Source organism: Balaenoptera ricei, chromosome 21 (genome assembly GCF_028023285.1).
Source record: "Balaenoptera ricei isolate mBalRic1 chromosome 21, mBalRic1.hap2, whole genome shotgun sequence".
Classification (NCBI taxonomy): domain Eukaryota; kingdom Metazoa; phylum Chordata; class Mammalia; order Artiodactyla; family Balaenopteridae; genus Balaenoptera; species Balaenoptera ricei.
Genome location: NC_082659.1, coordinates 11,961,600 through 11,978,492, shown reverse-complemented (window position 1 = coordinate 11,978,492; position 16,893 = coordinate 11,961,600). Strand labels below are relative to the sequence as shown.

Sequence of the window (16,893 nt, the reverse complement as noted above, 5' to 3'; positions counted from 1 at the left end):
CCCCAGCCGAGCGATGCATGGATTTGCCCAGGCCCTCATCCCTGATGCATGACAGGTCCCCGAGACTCCACCGCTTTCTCTTCCCTGCCCTGCTCTTTGCCTTCGGTGTGTGGCAGGGACAGGACGCTCGGATGGGGTGAGTGGCAGGCGACCCTGGGGTGCGGGAGACCCTGGGCGTTCATGCTTCCTTAGTTCCTTCCCCTCCTGCCCCTGATTCCCAAAGTTGTAAAACTAGGTTCCACTTCCCAGCTTCCTGTACAGTGATGTTAAGAAAGCCCAGGAGTCCGCTTTCCCATATTCTCACCTCAGGACATTTGAACAGTTAATACTTTAGCAGCAGAAAATAAGCCACCACATAAGCAGTAAGTTTCTTGGTTAGAAAACGAGCCATCAGAGAAAAAATAATTTTTGCAGAGAAGGAGAAATAGTGGGTGGGCTGAGTTTTCTATCTTTCGTATGGTAGATTAGTGATTATATGTCTGCACAGCGGCAGCTAACATTTTCAAATAGGAAGGCATATGATTAAATCTCTTTTGATGTTATCTGCAAATTGTTTCTCTGAGCTCTGCTTCCAAAGGGTAGCTCTCCAATTAGAGTCAGAGATGATTATTGTGGAGTTAGCCCTCACTGTCTACTGCTTAGACAGGTGACTTCTTCTTTAAAGCGCTAATTAGCCCTACATGCAGTATCTTGTATCGTATGTGACCTTCAGCATTTTGTTCTTTTCTAATTGGAATCATCTCTCCTCATGCTTCTCCAATAAAATGGAGAACCTGTTGGGAGCTCTTTGCTGCTCCCTCCCAAGGCCCCTGTGATCCGCCACGAGGCGCGGGCAGTCCTGCGGCTGCTGCTCCCCTGCCCCCGGGGCAGTTCATTCCGTCCCCAGGGCTGATGCTTTAGTAAGTTCATTTCCACTCAGCAAATTTACAAACACCTCTCTTGAAGTAATAGATTGTTCGCTCTTGAGGACTTGTTATTATTATTGAAATGGACCTTAAATTAGGGTCAGTGATCCCTAAACCTCTCATGGTCACTAGTGAGCAAAACGAAGGTTAAGGAGTGAGGACGTGTTAGGTACGATGTCCTCACACCTTCGTTTTGCTCACTAGTGACCATTAGAGATCAATTTAGAGACTCTTGACGTTAGGTCCTTTTTTGAAGGGTTAATTAAATGACATTATATAAACCACCTTCACGTGCTTTAAAAAACATTTCCATCCCTCTTTTCCGAGTGAACTCCAGTTCCTGGCTGGTCCACGGGTGACGGCTGTGCTGTGGCGTCGGCGTGGGGACTTCTGACAGCTGTGCTGATGAGGACGGTGTGTGGCTCTCAGGGACACTCACAATGCACCGGGCTCTGCCCAAGTCCGAAGAAGACTGATCACCGTGCACTCAGCCATCACTACACTGCTGGGGGGGAGGGGAGGGTGGGGCAGGTACCACTACCGTGTTTTGCAAAAGAGAAAACAAGGAGGCACAGGGGGTTAAGGGCCTGCCTCGGGCGGGCGAGCTGGGGCTGAGCCTGTCGGTCTGGCCCCTTCACCACCGTCTCGTGAACAGTTTCCATGATGAAAGCAGAGGCACTGTTGGGTGGATCCTGCATCCTGATAACCCGTCAGCTTCAGTCATCAAACCCGCGTCCCCTGCTGCTCACCGTCCTCTGTAAACCTCCTCCCATCTCGTGTTCATTCAGTGGGAGGCTCATTCCTTCAGCAAACATTCCCGGAGCACCATCGAAGTGTGGGTTCTTAGAACTGTGTCACAGCTCCGATGGGGAACAGAACAGAACTGCACTCCCCCACGGAGATTACAGTCCAACTCGGAGAGGCGCACCTGAAGTCACTTGGTAATAAATTAAAGGTTGTAACTGCGACAGTGGCTCAGAGGGACAGAGGGGCTGGACTGAGAGTTCGGAGGGTCGAGGGGCACCAGCAGGAAATGCCTGCGCGAGCTGAGTAGATGGTGGCGAGGCAGTGGGATGCAGGGGTCCTCTTGGTGGGAGCCTGGAGCACCAGTGGGGTGGAATTCACAGATGGCGCAAGTCGGGACAGTCCCGCTTCCAGTGGGAGGCGTTGGTGGCTCAGTGGCAATGCTTGTGCCTCTGTCCCCACACTGGACGAAGGCACAAGATCATCTGCCTGTGCAGAACCATTGTTCTGTGAAGACCAGTAACCCATCTGTGGGCAGCAGGGTAAGGCCCCAGAGATGTCCAAGTCCTAATCCCCAGAAACAGTGACTACCTTAGGCTAAGCGGTAAATGTTGCTTATCAGCTGACCGTGAGGTGGGCGGTCAGCCGGGATCACCCAGGTGGGCCCAGTGTCATCAGGGTCCTTATGAGTGAGTGGAGGAACCAGGGAGAGGGGGGCGGGAAATCCTTGGTGGTCAGGGCTGGCTTTGAAGGGGGAGGGTCCCGGGAGCCGAGGAAGGTGGGCAGCCTCCAGAAGCAAGAAAAGGCAAGAAGTGGGTTTTCCATGGGACACGGCTCTGCCAACACCTTGATTTTAGCTCAGAGAGACCCCTTTCCGTTTCTGAGCTCCAGAACCATAAAGTGATAAATTTGAGTGTTTTAAACCATTAAGTTTGTGGTAATTTGTTCTAGCAGTGGTAGGAAACTAATACGAATACTATGATTTTTCTTCCTGAATATTTTGTTAACCACACTGACTTGAGTGTGAAACAATAGGTTTGACTGTGAAAATGCAGCTAAGATCGACCTAACCTTCAGCCAGTCAGGCCCAAGCACGTTTCTGAATAATGCCCAACTTGGTGTTTACACCCTACAGTTTAAAAAAGTGATTATAATAGAAATATTAAAAAATGTATTTTTGCTTTTCTCTTGGGTTTTGGATAAAGATATGTAGGATTTAGCATCTCTTATTTCATGTTTCTCCTTTTTATTCAAGATGAAATATTCCCAGAAATGTCAAAATGACACAGACATGTTCAGCGTTTGCTGTTTCCAGGTCGTGGGGCTGGCAGAACTCCTGGCACCTGTGTTAGTATAAAAACTGGAGACCCAGGACCAACACCGAGGTCTGTACTGGTTTGGTTGTTGTCAGATTATATGATCTAAGAATGACGGTTTATAATCACTTCTTTACTATGGTTTATTGTTTTTTTCCCCTCCAATTTTTTTTTAATGAAATTGTGCTTATACAAATTACTAGTCTTATAAAAGTACAAAAGGGCTTTCACCTAGTTTCTGAAGAATAATAAGATCAGTGTTGTAGGGGAATAAACTGTGGCTGCTTAAGAAAGGCCGAGGACCACCCTTCACACTCCGGCCCCCGTTTCTCAGGTCACACAATCTGTTTCACCAGCTCTAAGGTGTTCCTGACGGTAAGACTCATCTTTATTTTTCTAAACCAAGAGAGAGAAAACACTTCCAATTAAACTATTATGAGCTGTGTAACTAAAGATACATTCTGCCTCCAGAAATGTTAAAATGTGAAAACACGGGTACCCAGAATTGTGGAAACACGGTGGTCCTGAGAGGGGACACATAGAGGCACCAACAGGAACGGGCTGGGCCCCGGGACAGCCGGTGGACGGCCTGGGGCACAGGACAGCGTTCCCGTGGGTGAGACGTCCGCCAGGTAAACGGACTTTACCAGCCACACACCTGAAGGCACTAGAGGGGCAGCTTCCAGGGTGCAGCTTCCCCTCCTGGGCCTCGGCTTTCCCACTCGGCTGGGGCTCCTCCTGGGAGCAGTGGCCACGCCAGACTGGCCGGCTGTCCAGTCTGCGGGCCACCTCCCTCATGCACCTTCTGTGGTTTTAGCTCTGGTTCCCAAACGATGGTTTGAAAACCCACTTTACCTCACAATTTCTCATGAACACGTACTTGATACTATTGTACTCAGAAATTTTGTGTATTGGGAAAGGGCATGACAAAAAGGTACTATTCAGTAACATTTCAGAAATGTGTGTTTTATTATCACAAATACATCTAGGTACATGCATAGACAGGGGGCCACACGTGAAAGACATTTGATTTTTGGACCACGCTGAGTAGAGGGTCCTTACAACACATGCCTCCAAAATGTGGTTTAGGGCTGAGCCTGGTGCAAGCTCTCAGCTTCGTGCACCCTTCAGAACGAGAACTTTATTTATGTATTTTTTATTTAAGTATAGTTGATTTATAATACCGTGTTAGTTTCAGTTGTACAGCACAGTGATTCAGTTACATGTGGATAACTGAATATATATTCCTTTTAGATTCTTTTCTGTCGTGGTCCAAACGCAGGTTGGAAAAGAATTTCCAGACACAAGGCAGAATGTAAAGAGGATGGAATTTATCAGAGGGAACGGTTGCTGCCAGAACAGCGGGCCGACTTCCTAGTAGTCTGGGAGAGCCGACCCTGAACATGTGCTATTAGTCGGTTTTTATAGCCAGAGAACAAAAAGAATGGTCTGAGGTGAAAATTTCTTTTCTCGATTGGTTGAGGCACATATATATACCTTCCTTCTCTAGGGTGGGAGTGGGACAAGGCAGATGCCTTTCCTTATTTGGGACGAGAGAGGAACAGTCCCGTTGCCCTGGTGGGCTCAGGAATTTCGTTCCCATCGCAACATGGCGCGGAGGGCGAGAGAGTCCGGTGGGGTGTGTAACACAAACTTTTTCAGGCAGGGCTGTCCTTTGTCCTTGAAGCACCATTGTCCTTGGAGCACCACATTTTCCCTTATAGGTTATTACAGAATATTGAGTAGAGTTCCCTGTGCTACACAGTAGGTCCTTGTTGGTTATCTATTTTATACGTAGTGGTGTGTATCTGTTAATCCCAACCACGAGAGCTGTATTTAAAGCCACCCTGGGCCCTCCCGAGCGTTCCAGCCTGAACTTCCACCCCAGCCCCTACCCCCGCCCTCGGCCATTGTGCTGCTAAATACAATCTCTTACTGTGTTTTAAATAGTGCCGGATGCCTCACTGTCATTTATTGTAGTCACGTACGTGGGCCTTTGCTTTCAGTGATATTTAAAGCTGTGCCTAATTAGATTTAACTCCATTTGCTTGAAGACTTCTTAAGAATCCTTTGCAAGGTGGATTAGTGCTCCAAACTCATGTGAAGTCTGGGTGTTTATTTATCCGCTGATTTTAAAGGATGGAATGCCTACCTCACACTTTTAGGTCTTATCCCCTTCTTCCCACTGGAGATTGGAAGGAAGGCTAGCGGGAAAGAGTCTGCGGTGAAAGAACTGTTCCCCCAGCCTTGTGCTCTCTGCGGGGGTGTCTTAACCTCATCTCAGGGCCGAGGGGGATTGTTCAAAGCCCAAAAGCTGCCTCTGGAGTCCGGTGAACCGACCTATGAAGCTGCTGCTGACAGCCCTCAGGGTGGTCTTTTTTCCTTTTTAAAAATCTGCTTTTGCTTTATTTGTTTCAATTGCATTTGTTTTTCTTCCCTAGGAGACATTGCAGCGATGGCCCATAGGGGAGGGTGAATAATTACCCGGGTGAACAGAGGGGCACACAGCACGCTGGCGGGCGTGCGAGCAGGTGGCCAGGAGGGGCTCTGTCCCTGACGGACGGTCTGGCTGATGCCGAGGGCTTGAGCGGCCAAGAGCCTCTGCTGAGAAGTCTGCTCCCTCAGAGGGGGGCCGACGGCCCAACCCAGAGCCCAGGAAGCCACGAGCCCCAGGGGCCACAGGTGGGCTCGCTGCAGGTGGGAGCTGCCCGCAGGGAGAGCATTTGCCCGCCGCCCAGCCTCCTCCTCTCCCACCCGGTCCCCCCCCACCCCATCATCAACCCCCTTTATCTTACAGCTCGGGAGGTCAGGGTCCTACTAGGTGTTGGCAGGGGAGGGTTCCTTCTGGCGCCCAGAGGAGAATCCACGTCTTTGTTTTTTCTAGCTCTAGAGGCTGCCTGCACGCCCAACAGGCAGGACCCACAGCAGGCGGCCAGTAGGGGAGCAGAGTGGGGCCCCAGGGCTGTGCAGGGCCGGACCTGCGGGCGGGAAGGAGGACGCAAATCTACAGCCTTCCAGAGCCCCCAGGCCCGGAGCTGAGATGCGCCTGAGCTCAGGGCGTGGCCTGCCAGTCTCCAGGGTCAAGGCTGGCAGGTAAGCAGCCTGGATGGTGCCACCCCTATGGTTTTACAAGTAAAAAGCGAACAAATTGAAAATCAACAATGCTTCTTAGACCCCCTCAGAGAACTGAGATCACAGGGCAAACCCAAGGTCTGACCTGAGGTGGGGAGAAAACAGAACTGAGAGGCTCTTGTGAAGGTCACGGTCCCAGTCGCTGGCACCCTCAAACCTGAGAGGTAATCACACTCTCCACGACGCCCACGTCCCCGCCCCCTGTCCCCCACACCCGCGTCGCTGCTCCCCAGGCCTCTGCCCCCCAAACCCACGTGCCTGCCCCCATGCACCCTCGTCCCTTGGACTGGGCTCCTAGGCACAGGGGATTCCAGTGGAAAACACTGCACGTCTTGATCTCAGGTGGCCTCGGCCTGAGGCAGGATTTCGGCTCCCGGCCAGAGATTGAAGTCGGGCCGTGGCAGTGAGGGCACTGAATCCCGGCCACTAGACCAGCAGCCAGTGACAAGGCCCTGGCCCTTCAGCTTTGTAGAAATGAATTTCCACAAAGAGACGGAAAGCAGTGAAACAAAGTGTTTATTAGGAGGAAAAAGAGTACGTGTGGATAGACACATGGGTGGACTCAGAGAGTCCCGCCCTCGTGGTAGTTTGACTCACTTATATGCGGCAGTTCTTCCGGGTTTCCTCCGGCCATTCATCTTGCTTTGTCTGGCTCTGAGTCTGTATTTGGTTTATCTCAAGGTCCTGCCCTGTGTGTGTGTGCATCTCTTAGCCAAGATGGATTCTAGCGCAGAGGCCTGTGGGTAGGTTGACATCACCTACTATGGGGTGGCGCCCCCTCCTGTTGACCCCCAGGAGCCTTTCTGCACGTGTGTAATCGGGAAGTCTCCTTGACCTCGAGAATGAGGAATATGAGGTCTCGTTATCTCTTACCTGGGCTGGGCTCAGGTCCTCCTCCCTCCTGCTGCTGTCTTCGTCTTGAAGTATCTGTCCAGGGGGACAGACTCTAGCAGCTCAGCCTGGGGCCATCTATCTCCTGCCTCACCAGCTCGCCCCACACCCACGTCCTATCGACAGGGCTCCGACGAACAGGGGATTCCAGTGGAAAACACTGCACGTCTGAGACCTTGTTTAAGGGGAACTGCCTCACCTATGTCTCACTTCTAAACAGTAAATTGTTTAGTTACACATTTAACAAACCACCTTGTGAGAGCCGTAACACGAATGGAAGTTCACATGCAAATCCACTATAAACAGCATCGTGGCATCTACTCATCAGCAATAAGGAAACGTTACTATGTTTCCATAACCATAAACCGCTTGTCCTGGGTTATCAGGAGGTCTTCCCTCTCACCAGGAATGAATGCGTAGCTCAGGCGGTCCCACCTCTGCGGCCTTATTCCCTGGCATTGACTCTGCTCACCCAGGGTGAACACAGGACTGGCGCGTGCGTTCCCCAGCCCCAGGGACTACACCGTCCCTCCTGGGTTTCCTAAACCCTGTCCACACCGGTGCACATAGTCCCTTTATTAAATCCTCCTTCAACTACCCCCATTTGAATGTTCCATCCTTCCCTGTGGGGATCCCACTACATCTGAGGAGGTAGAGAGGGATCTAGTATGTAATACAGACCTCTTTCCACTGGCTTTGTCAAAATAAATGCCTGTAGTTGCTAGAAAAAGCATGTGGTTTTCTGTACCTTAACCCGGATGGTGTGAATGCGTGAAATTTCATTGAGCCATCTCACCTCTTCTGGGGAGACTGGCGGGCAGAAGGAATGCCAAAGCACAGGTTAAATTAAACCCCAGGAAGCCGGAAGAGCCGGAGAATTCTGATTTGCCGCACTTTTGGCAAGGCCCTGCTGTAGAACGCTATTTTCTTTTTATTTTTGCACTTTTCTTAACCGAAATACTGTCTGAAATACTTTTACCATTTTCCTGTTGCCACTATGAAAAGCACTGTTGGGGAACTGACACTGGGTCAAGTGGGCAAGGGTTATTTAACATATAGTTTTGTATTAGAAATTGTGGTCCTGTTCTCTCGACGCCATTCCCTGGAAAAGCCCTTGTTTGCGCTCAGAGACCAGCATTGTACAGGACGTCGAGCAAATGTTTTCCACGCGCACACAGTGTTTACAGAGCAGGAGCAATCGCGTTTTGATTCTGTCCTCTTGTGTCACATTTGGCGCTGACACTGGGCTGAGTTCCAGATGCAGTGGACGTCTGTGTGAACTGGGCCTCGCCCCTCTTAGAGCTCAGCTGTTCTGTGAAAGTTCTTGGGTTGATTATGAGATGCCAGCCTCTCTGCTGTGTCCCCTGTGGAACGTCAGACACATGACAACTGCAGACCACAGAGGTCGGGCCCTGTGCGCCGTCACCCGCGGGGTCTCCCCCACCCAGCAGCGGTGTTTAGGCTGCAGGATGGGGAGCCCTCTGGGCACCGCGGGGAGCACAAGTTTTGCCCAGATTTCTCTGATTCAAACAGTAACTGCTTTCGCTTGTTTTACACATTAATTGAAAGCCCAGTCATTGGAACAAAGAGTTTGAGGGCTTAACACAAATAGGAAACAACTGATCTAAAGCAGGGGCTTCCAAATCTGGCTGCAGAGAATCAACCGGAAAGACTTTGGGTAACAGAAGTGTGCGGGGTTTACCGTGATCAAAGTGAAGAGAATCTCACAGGGATGGGATGGCAGCTTTCACAAGCTCGTTGGGTGATCCTCGTGCACACATCCTGGCGAGCTTGGGAAACGTTCGTCTGGACCAGCAGTTGAAACCGTACTGTGCCTTAGAATCTCCTGAGTAGCTTGTAGATTAGCAGCTGCCCAGACCTCAGCCCCAGAAATTCTGACTGAGAAGCCACAGGTGTGCCTGGGATGCTGCATTTAAATAAACGCACCAGACGATTCTAATGTAAGTAGTTTGAGGGCCGCGTGCAGAGAAACACGTGAGCACAGTTAACGGCATGTGTACCCCATGGTGGACCTTCCCTCTTCCAAAGGTGAACGTTTCCTGCATAGCTATCTGAGGCTTAAAAACAGGGCTTCTTTTAAAAACAACAGTGGTTGTTTCCGAGTGGTGGAATTATGGATGGTTTGTAGATATTTATTCTTTATGCTTGTCTGTATTTTCTAACTTTCGTTAAACGTGTAGTATATTCCATCTACTGTATTGTTTCAGTAATAAAATAATAGTGATCAATAATTTTAAAATATGATAAAGAGGAGTACAACTGAAAAATCTGTCTCCTTTCTAAGCAACAAGTTTAGAAAGACATTCTTGCCCATTTTTTAGAGTTTGGTTCTTGGTCTCCTTTTCCATAGTACTCATGTCATGTGTGTTACATAGATTTCCCAAGGTAGCTCATTACAGCCTATTTAACCAACAGCAGCTGACACGAGTGTTTGATCTTTTCACGTGTGCTGTCTGCTTTATAAACCGCAAGCTGTGTTGTCCTGCTCCACCTTTTTTGTCTCCTATTGTCTTTTTATTCTCTTCTGCCTCTTATTGTTTGTGCTCATATTTCCCTTATTCCTCATCCTCTCCTGCCATCCCCACTTTGAATCTCTAGTTAATACAGGAAAAGCTTCAGGCAAAGCACAGACAACGGTAGCTTTACAAGGCACTAATCCCATTCATGAGAGCTCTGCCCTCGGGGTTCAAGCACCTCCCAAAGGCCTCACCTCCTAATGCCATCACATCAGGCATTAGGATTTCAACTTGTGGATTTTGGGGGGACAAACTTTCAGGCCATAGTAACATCAAACTTTATCAAGTAAATAAGCAACATAATCTGAAAATATCTCCATTTACCAACCCTCCTGGTATATTCCTTCAAGTCTGTTGTGAGATCAATAGAATCTTCTGGTCTAGAACATGAACATGCATATTTAACATTTTTTATATGAAGGATGTGTTTCATTGATTTGTTCATTCATTTATTTATTCAGCAAGCATCTAAGTGTCTAGTATGTACCAGGCACTGTCCTGGGAGCCGGGATGCGTTGGTGAACAAAAGAGAAAAAAGAAACTTCTGCCCTGGTGAAGCTTACATCCTGGGGTAATTAATAAATTAATAAATTTATTGATACATTAATAAGGGTGAAAAATAGACCAGTGTGAGGGGGTTTCTGAGTGTCTGGGGGAGGTTGCAATTTTAACTGAAATACTAAAGGTAGGTCTAATGAGAAGGCAACCTGTGAGAGGAGCCTTGATAAGGTAGGAAGCCATCATATGTAAACGTATGATACTTGCAAGTCACCTGAAGGCCCAGCTTTCGCAAGATCTTGTGCAGACACTGTCTACCGGGCAATTTTCCTTCCATCTCAGGATAAGACAAGGCAGAGCAAGGGGGCACTTCCCTTGTAACAGCAGGAATCACAGCAAATCTGTGTTTCCTTCTTGTAAATGCCCTGTTAAGGTTTTATAGCTCTAACAACTATTGTAGACAGCACAATTGTCCTTCAGTCAAAGGAGAAACATCTATATAAAGTAGGTTATTTATTTTCCTCTCAAGATTTTTCTTTAAAATACATGCAATTTCCATGGACCTATGAGGCTCTCTGGCTTAGAACGCTGGCTGAATATTTTCCATCAGTACACTTTTTCTCCTGGTAGGGAAGGATAATATCTTGAAATATGAATCTCCCTGACTTCCGTTTATCTACTCCCTTGTATGTGACTTTGCACTAGTTAGAACATCCACGTTGCCTTGAAAAGAAGTAGGAGTTTTAGAGCTGGAATGAGAAGCAGAAGAAAGGGTAAATGTTTGATTTATTTTGCTGCAACAGCTCAACATGAGGCAGTGGAGCCAAGAAACAGAAAGTAAGCTCCTGTCTCTAGACTTTGCTGCATCACTGGGGCAACTTGACAGGGTCACTTAAGCAGCCACACTAATCCTTGGGATTTCCATCGGCAGCTGCCTACACATCAGACCCATGGGTCACAGAGACGAGAGACCCCAGCTGTGCACAAAACCTCACCAAGTCCCAACCAAGTAGCTACACTGGGGACCCTCCACTGTCCTCCACAGCTCCGGACACGTGTAAGTTCCCTCCTCGGTTTGGTTGTGCCTCAAGGTTTCCCCATTATATCTATAAAATATGCACCTGGGATTGGGCTCCCTGCCTAAGCATGGTCCTAGCTTTGGCATCTGCTTTTCTCTACTTCTGCCCACTCAGACATAGTACAGAAGTTCTTCTTGGAAGAATGACTTCAGCAGAGAAGTTGCAGGCAGTTATGTGCCATAACTTAGGTACTCTTCAAATGTTAGGCTTTCAGCGATGCTACACCCACCAGTGGCTCACGTCACTTATGTTGCTCTGGGTTTCATGTTGCAGTAAAAGCAAAGAGCATTTGTAGAAAGACTGAGCAAAATTGTTGGTATTTTTGCTGTTCTTTGCTTCCCCTGTCCTTGGAGGTGGATTGAGACACCTGGAATGAGGCTCTGTGGGCCAGCAGACAGAAAAAAGGTGAGCCGTCACGGGGCCAGGAAGTGCCTCCTCTGTTTAGACATCTCTGTGAGTGTGGGTCCTGGTGTGCACAGAAACAAATTCTGGCCCTCGTACACACCTACTCTCCTGGCTGTGGCTGCCTTTATCAACTCGGTCCCACAGATGCAGACTCCCTAATGGCGCGAATTCATACTCTTTCTGTCCTGCCATCCTCAGCATTTCAGATGAAGCTGAGATTTTCATCTGAACAGAGAAGCTAAATTTCTGTGTTCTGGTTATATAGTTCCACGTGTGCATTAGACACTTTTTTCCAACAGATGAGAATCATTTCTGTTGACATTTTCAACCATTCAATTCCACTTGCTTTTCTAAATTAGATTTGCTTTAACTTCATTTTCTCCCAGACATTATTGGAAGAATGATTATGGAGCCCATTAACCATTTCATCATTTTATTGCTAATAGCCAAACCAGAATTAATTTTCCAAAATTATGTAGCACGTTACCATAATGATTTAACTAAAACCCAGGTGTATTTAAAATACTGCCTTTCTATTGTTTCTGTTTCTTTTTAAAAATGTTTTATTTCATTTTATTTATTTATTTATTTATTTTGGCCGCATTGGGTCTTTGTTGCTGCATGTGGGCTTTCTCTAGTTGCGGCCAGCAGGGGCTACTCTTTGTTGCCGTGCGTGGGCCTCTCATCGTGGCGGCCTCTCTTGCTGTGGAGCACAGGCTCTAGGTGTCTGGGCTTCAGTAGTTGTGGCACACGGGCTCAGTAGTTGTGGTGCACGGGCCCAGCTGCTCCGCGGCATGTGGGATCTTCCCGGACCAGGGCTGGAACCCGTGTCCCCTGCATTGGCAGGCGGACTCTTACCCACTGCGCCACCAGGGAAGCCCCTGTTTATTTTCAATTCTATCAAAAAGCAGTAAACTTCTGCTGACAAAATTGCTTGGAAAAACCCAGTTGTTCAGCAGGCAGTGTTGCTGTTTTCCATTTATTAGGTTTCTACTGTAGCCCTGGTGACGGGGCATCTGTGGCACATTGCCTTCATTTGTACGACTAGTGACCCTAACCAGGAACTCGGAAAATTCTCATGGCTGGACATGAGAGGATCTGCTCATGCCTCTTCTTTCAAAGAAGGGTCCCCTTAATAGACTTTGCTCATCTCACCCAGAGGCTGAACCTCTGTGCTTCCTCCCAGGAGGGTATGGTCAGTCGTCCCCCATTCAGCAGAGGGACAGAGTCATGATGGGCAGGAGACCACGGTGACCTAAGGTGACTGGAAGTCTGGGCCAGTCAGAGAGCAGCCCAGCAATGCTGTTGATAAAAGGCTACAGACACCTTAGCGACCACGCCCAACCCATGGTGGTCTCGCATTTGCTGGACGTGGGGAGAGGGATCTGGGACTTCCAGGCTCAGACACAGAGACCATCTGCTGTGTTAGGGGAAGAAAACCATGTTTGGCATGGGAGGCTCGGCTCCAGCTCTGCCGTTCCTCCACCAGCTGAGTCTTGAGGGTGTGGTCTTATCTACAAGGACGGATTCGGCTCCACGCCGAGTTCTCTCTTGGTTCTAACAATCTATCGAAGTTTATCCCATTGCTTGGATCTCACAGAAAGCAATATAGAAACAGGAGAAGCACAGGCCAGCACGGAAATAACCATGCAGAGGACGAGCCAACTTCAATACCGTATCTGAGGTGACTCTGAAGGGGACTTGTTCCCACTGCTCCAGCTGTGGTCGTGTGTGTAGGTCAAACGATGTTGGCTGGCTCCCCTCTCCACCGAGAATTCTACTTTCAGGGCTCTGTAAAGTGTCAGACCCTAGTCCCTGCCTTCAGAGAGCTCACGGTCTTCACGGAAAGCTGAGATGTTTTTATAAGTCGAGGGCAGGGCGAGCTGGGATTTAAGTAACTGAAAGGAGTTACAGGAAACTGTGGTTGTCTGGTGACTGGTAACGACTCAAGCACTGGAGGGCTGGGGGAAGGAGGATCACCTAAAACAGGCCTCTCAGGGGGGCGCCTCCCAGGGAGGTGGACACGCAGTGATGGCGTCACACAAGCTAAGTCACACCCTGGATCCACGTCTGCCTACTTGTGGGGTCCCGGCAAGGCTACTGAGCTTTCTCGAAGCCTCGGGGCCTCGTCTTCAAGACACAGTAATAACAGGATTGACCTTTCAGGGTTATTCGGAGCATAAGGCAAGCAGAGTGCTTGAGCACAGCCGGGTGTGCAGTGAACAGTAAGTAAAGGTTAGCCATTTACACCATCACTGTCATGATCAAAGCTGTCATTGTTATCAGCATAAAAAGAGAGGGTTGGTCTGAGCCTTGAGGAGCGGGGTCATGCGGGCAGGCTGAGAATAACTCGGGACTTCATGGAGATGCTCCCTTGAATCCGTGGATGGAATTTCAAGACACCAGAACTGGGAGAGACTTAGAGACTTACCACTTTTGTTTCTAGATTGAAGTGCCTGCTTTCTGAGATTTACATTAGAGGAAAGGGAGCCCGGCTCTAAGAGGTGTTACCGAAAACGACTGCCCTGTTAGAGTCCGTATTAAGTTAGGAAACTATGTTTTTCCCCCTCACCTGCCACAGTGAATTTTAGTATCTTCTTATGACTGCTCAGGCTAAAGTGATTTCCCTGCACCTGTGACCCCCATCAAAGTTCACTTGTGCGAATGACCTGGGGTCATTCCTTGGGGTCTTTTGAATTTTCATTTAAATGTTCGATTGCTAACACTTCTTCATGTATTTCCTGCCTCAATCACAGACCACAAGCTCCTAGCAGGCAGGGAAGGTTTCTACATTTCTGCAGTTCCCACAACTCTTAATATGATTCTGGGTGTGGGGTAAGCCCTCAACATATTTGCTGGTTGTTTGATTTTTTTAAATTCAATATGTTGCATAAAATTTGGCCAGGAATATGTCAGATAGAAACGTTCCTCCCAAAGAAAAAATATGTATTGGCTTGTCGAGGTTTAACATACTTCCAGTGAAATGCTCGGTGATATTTAACACAGGCATAGTCTCATCCCAAACTACACCAGACACTCCCATCACCCCAGAAGGTTGCCCTGTCCCTACCCTGGCCCCGCAAAGCCACCACGGGCGTGATTCTATCGCATTTCACACGAATGGAGTCACACGGCATATACTTCCGTGTCTGCATTCCTTCACTAAGATACTATTCTTGACAAGTGTCCACGCTGTCACACGTATCAGTGGCTCATTCTCTTTCCACGGCTTGAATATTCCAGTCTGTTAGTCCACTTCCTTGCAGACAGATATCTAGGTTGTTCCAAGGAATAAACTGCTACGAACATTATTGTACACGCTCCTCGTGGCCATGTTTTCATTTATCTTTGATAAATACCTAGGGTGGAACGTGCTGCAGCATCTGTATTAATGTAAACATGTCCATGAGTGGAGTTAGAGACAGCCTTGATACCGAGCAGGGCCCAGTGGGGCTCCTGGGCACAAAATCCTTCCTGTGTCCCCATTTCTTTGATTATAGGAAACAGGCTTCAGTCAGCCTCCATGACCTTCCATGAGTTCCCTGGGGCAGATTCAAGCAGTTGTTAATTAGGGAAGGGAGGGGGTGTGAGACAAGGGAGGAGGAGTCAAGAGAAACAATAGAGCAGCCTTGGGGCAGGGTCCTGGTTCCCCATCAAGGGATACACAGAACAACGTCTTTGAGCTGTTTTGCAGGTACTGAGACCCCCACCAGGTGGGAGAAGTTAACGGTTAATGGCATGCTGCCCACAGAGGCCGGATTCGGCTTCAGCTCTGCGCCAGGCGAACAGAGAGGGTTTGGAGCTGGGTGAGGAGTTGTGGGCTTGCAAATCGGCTGCTCTCAGGATGAAGCCTGATGACGACACGTCTTGTCCGGCAAGTACGAGTTTCAGAAGTGGAGGGATGAGGCGCCTGCAGGTTCTGTGCAGTCAGCGGTCCCATCCCTCCGTCCCACGCTTACCACGTGCTCCTGGCCACCTCTTAGTTCAGGATCCTAAGATTCTATTCCGATTCCTATTTGAAAGATAAGGAGGCCCAAGACGGAGAGGAGATCTGAAACAAGCCAGCAAACACAAGCTATCTCCTCCTCTGCCCTGGCCATCGCTGCCTGCTGGCCTGGAGGCATCTGTCAGAGAGGTGCTTTTGGCCTAGGCCTCTCCATATTTTGTACGTCTTTATAGCCATCACCCCATTTTCTGTGTATTTGCTGTCCTGTATCTGCCTTGAACAGTGAGCTCCTGAAAATCAGGGACTTCAGCTTCACATCCTCACCGCCTGCCATGGTGCCCAGCATGTGGTCTGTGTGGTCACCCTAATGTACCTACTGCTCTACCAAGTCTGCACCAAGGTGACAGGGTTTTGTTTGGGTAGTTTGGTTTGGTTATTTTGCACCCCAGTATTATCGTTGCATGGAAAACAGAATTAGTCTTCATGTGTTGTATAAAGATGCCATTAAACATCTTATGTGTTCCAGACAGGGTGGAGCATGGAAAAAGAGACAATTCCCTGAGCCTGGAAGGAGCAAAGCTGAGCTTGTCTCCAGAGGATCAGGGACACACTCCCCAGCGGTGTAGCGGCCTTCAGGACGCATGGGGGCCCCGTGCTGGCCGTACCCCAAGCCCCCGGTGAGGCATGGAGGCACCAGCACGCCTGTGACCAGTGACTGCCCCAGCTCACTGCTACGGCGGACCCCAACTTTGGGGAGGGGCTGCAACAATGTGTTTAAGTGTCCCCAAATCCTTGGATCGAATCACAATTGGATTATTTTTAGGAAAATAAAGAACTCGAAATTCTCCCTCGTCCCAGTTGATAGACTTGTTAGATGAAGGGACGGCTCTCCCCTCACTCCCGGGGCTCCACAGCGCCCAGCCACACCCTGCCTTTGCAGAGCATCTTCCTGCCCCTCTGCTGCTTTCTCCTCCTCCACTGGTGAAGTTTCTAGAGGGCCGTGAACATGCCCCTCTTTACAAGCAGAAAGCTAAGTGTGCTCTCAGAGATATTTGCTGGACGGAATTGACCTGAACCACGTGGGGGGGCCCCTGCGTTTCTCTGCGGATGGCTGTCACTTTGCTTCCTCTCAGTCCAGCCAGTGGAACTCCTTCACAAGGAGCTATGTGGACGCTGGCCAATTAGTCTAGACTTCATACTCCTCTAAGCCCCGTGCGGTGCCGGCGGGGCTCTCGCCCTGGCGATGTCGACCACAACTCCACTTGCACTTGTCTTTGGCCCAACAATTCCAATGATAGTAATTTACTCGCACACACACCACCCCACAAATTTAAAAAAGAAACCAAAACCGCCCACGCATACAGCTACTCATTTATTTTTAACGGCAAAATATTGGAAAGAACCGAACGCTCATCCATGGACGATACCTAAAACTAGGAA

The 16,893-nt window shown here is 48.9% G+C and overlaps 2 long non-coding RNA genes across 8 annotated transcripts in view; both read left to right on the top strand.

Annotated features, from left to right (window-relative positions):
* LOC132356673 (uncharacterized) overlaps positions 1-1,439 on the top strand; it is a 56,391-nt gene extending 54,952 nt beyond the window's left edge. For both annotated transcript variants that reach the window (XR_009499972.1, XR_009499971.1), the window contains one exon: positions 1,233-1,439. This is a non-coding gene — a long non-coding RNA (uncharacterized LOC132356673). The remainder of the gene's footprint in view (positions 1-1,232) is intronic.
* Positions 1,440-1,460: 21 nt separating this feature from the next.
* On the top strand, positions 1,461-16,298 carry LOC132356672 (uncharacterized). Of its 6 annotated transcripts, none has more exons than XR_009499967.1 (8): positions 1,461-2,191; positions 2,905-3,034; positions 5,407-5,647; positions 5,850-6,058; positions 9,987-10,096; positions 10,955-11,080; positions 15,202-15,853; positions 15,980-16,298. It is a non-coding gene; the product is annotated as an uncharacterized LOC132356672 (long non-coding RNA). The 6 variants fall into 6 exon arrangements; XR_009499970.1 differs by having other exon boundaries at positions 5,407-6,058; positions 15,202-15,385; positions 15,737-15,853; XR_009499966.1 differs by having other exon boundaries at positions 1,461-1,846; positions 5,407-6,058.
* The last annotated feature ends 595 nt before the right edge of the window (positions 16,299-16,893 follow it).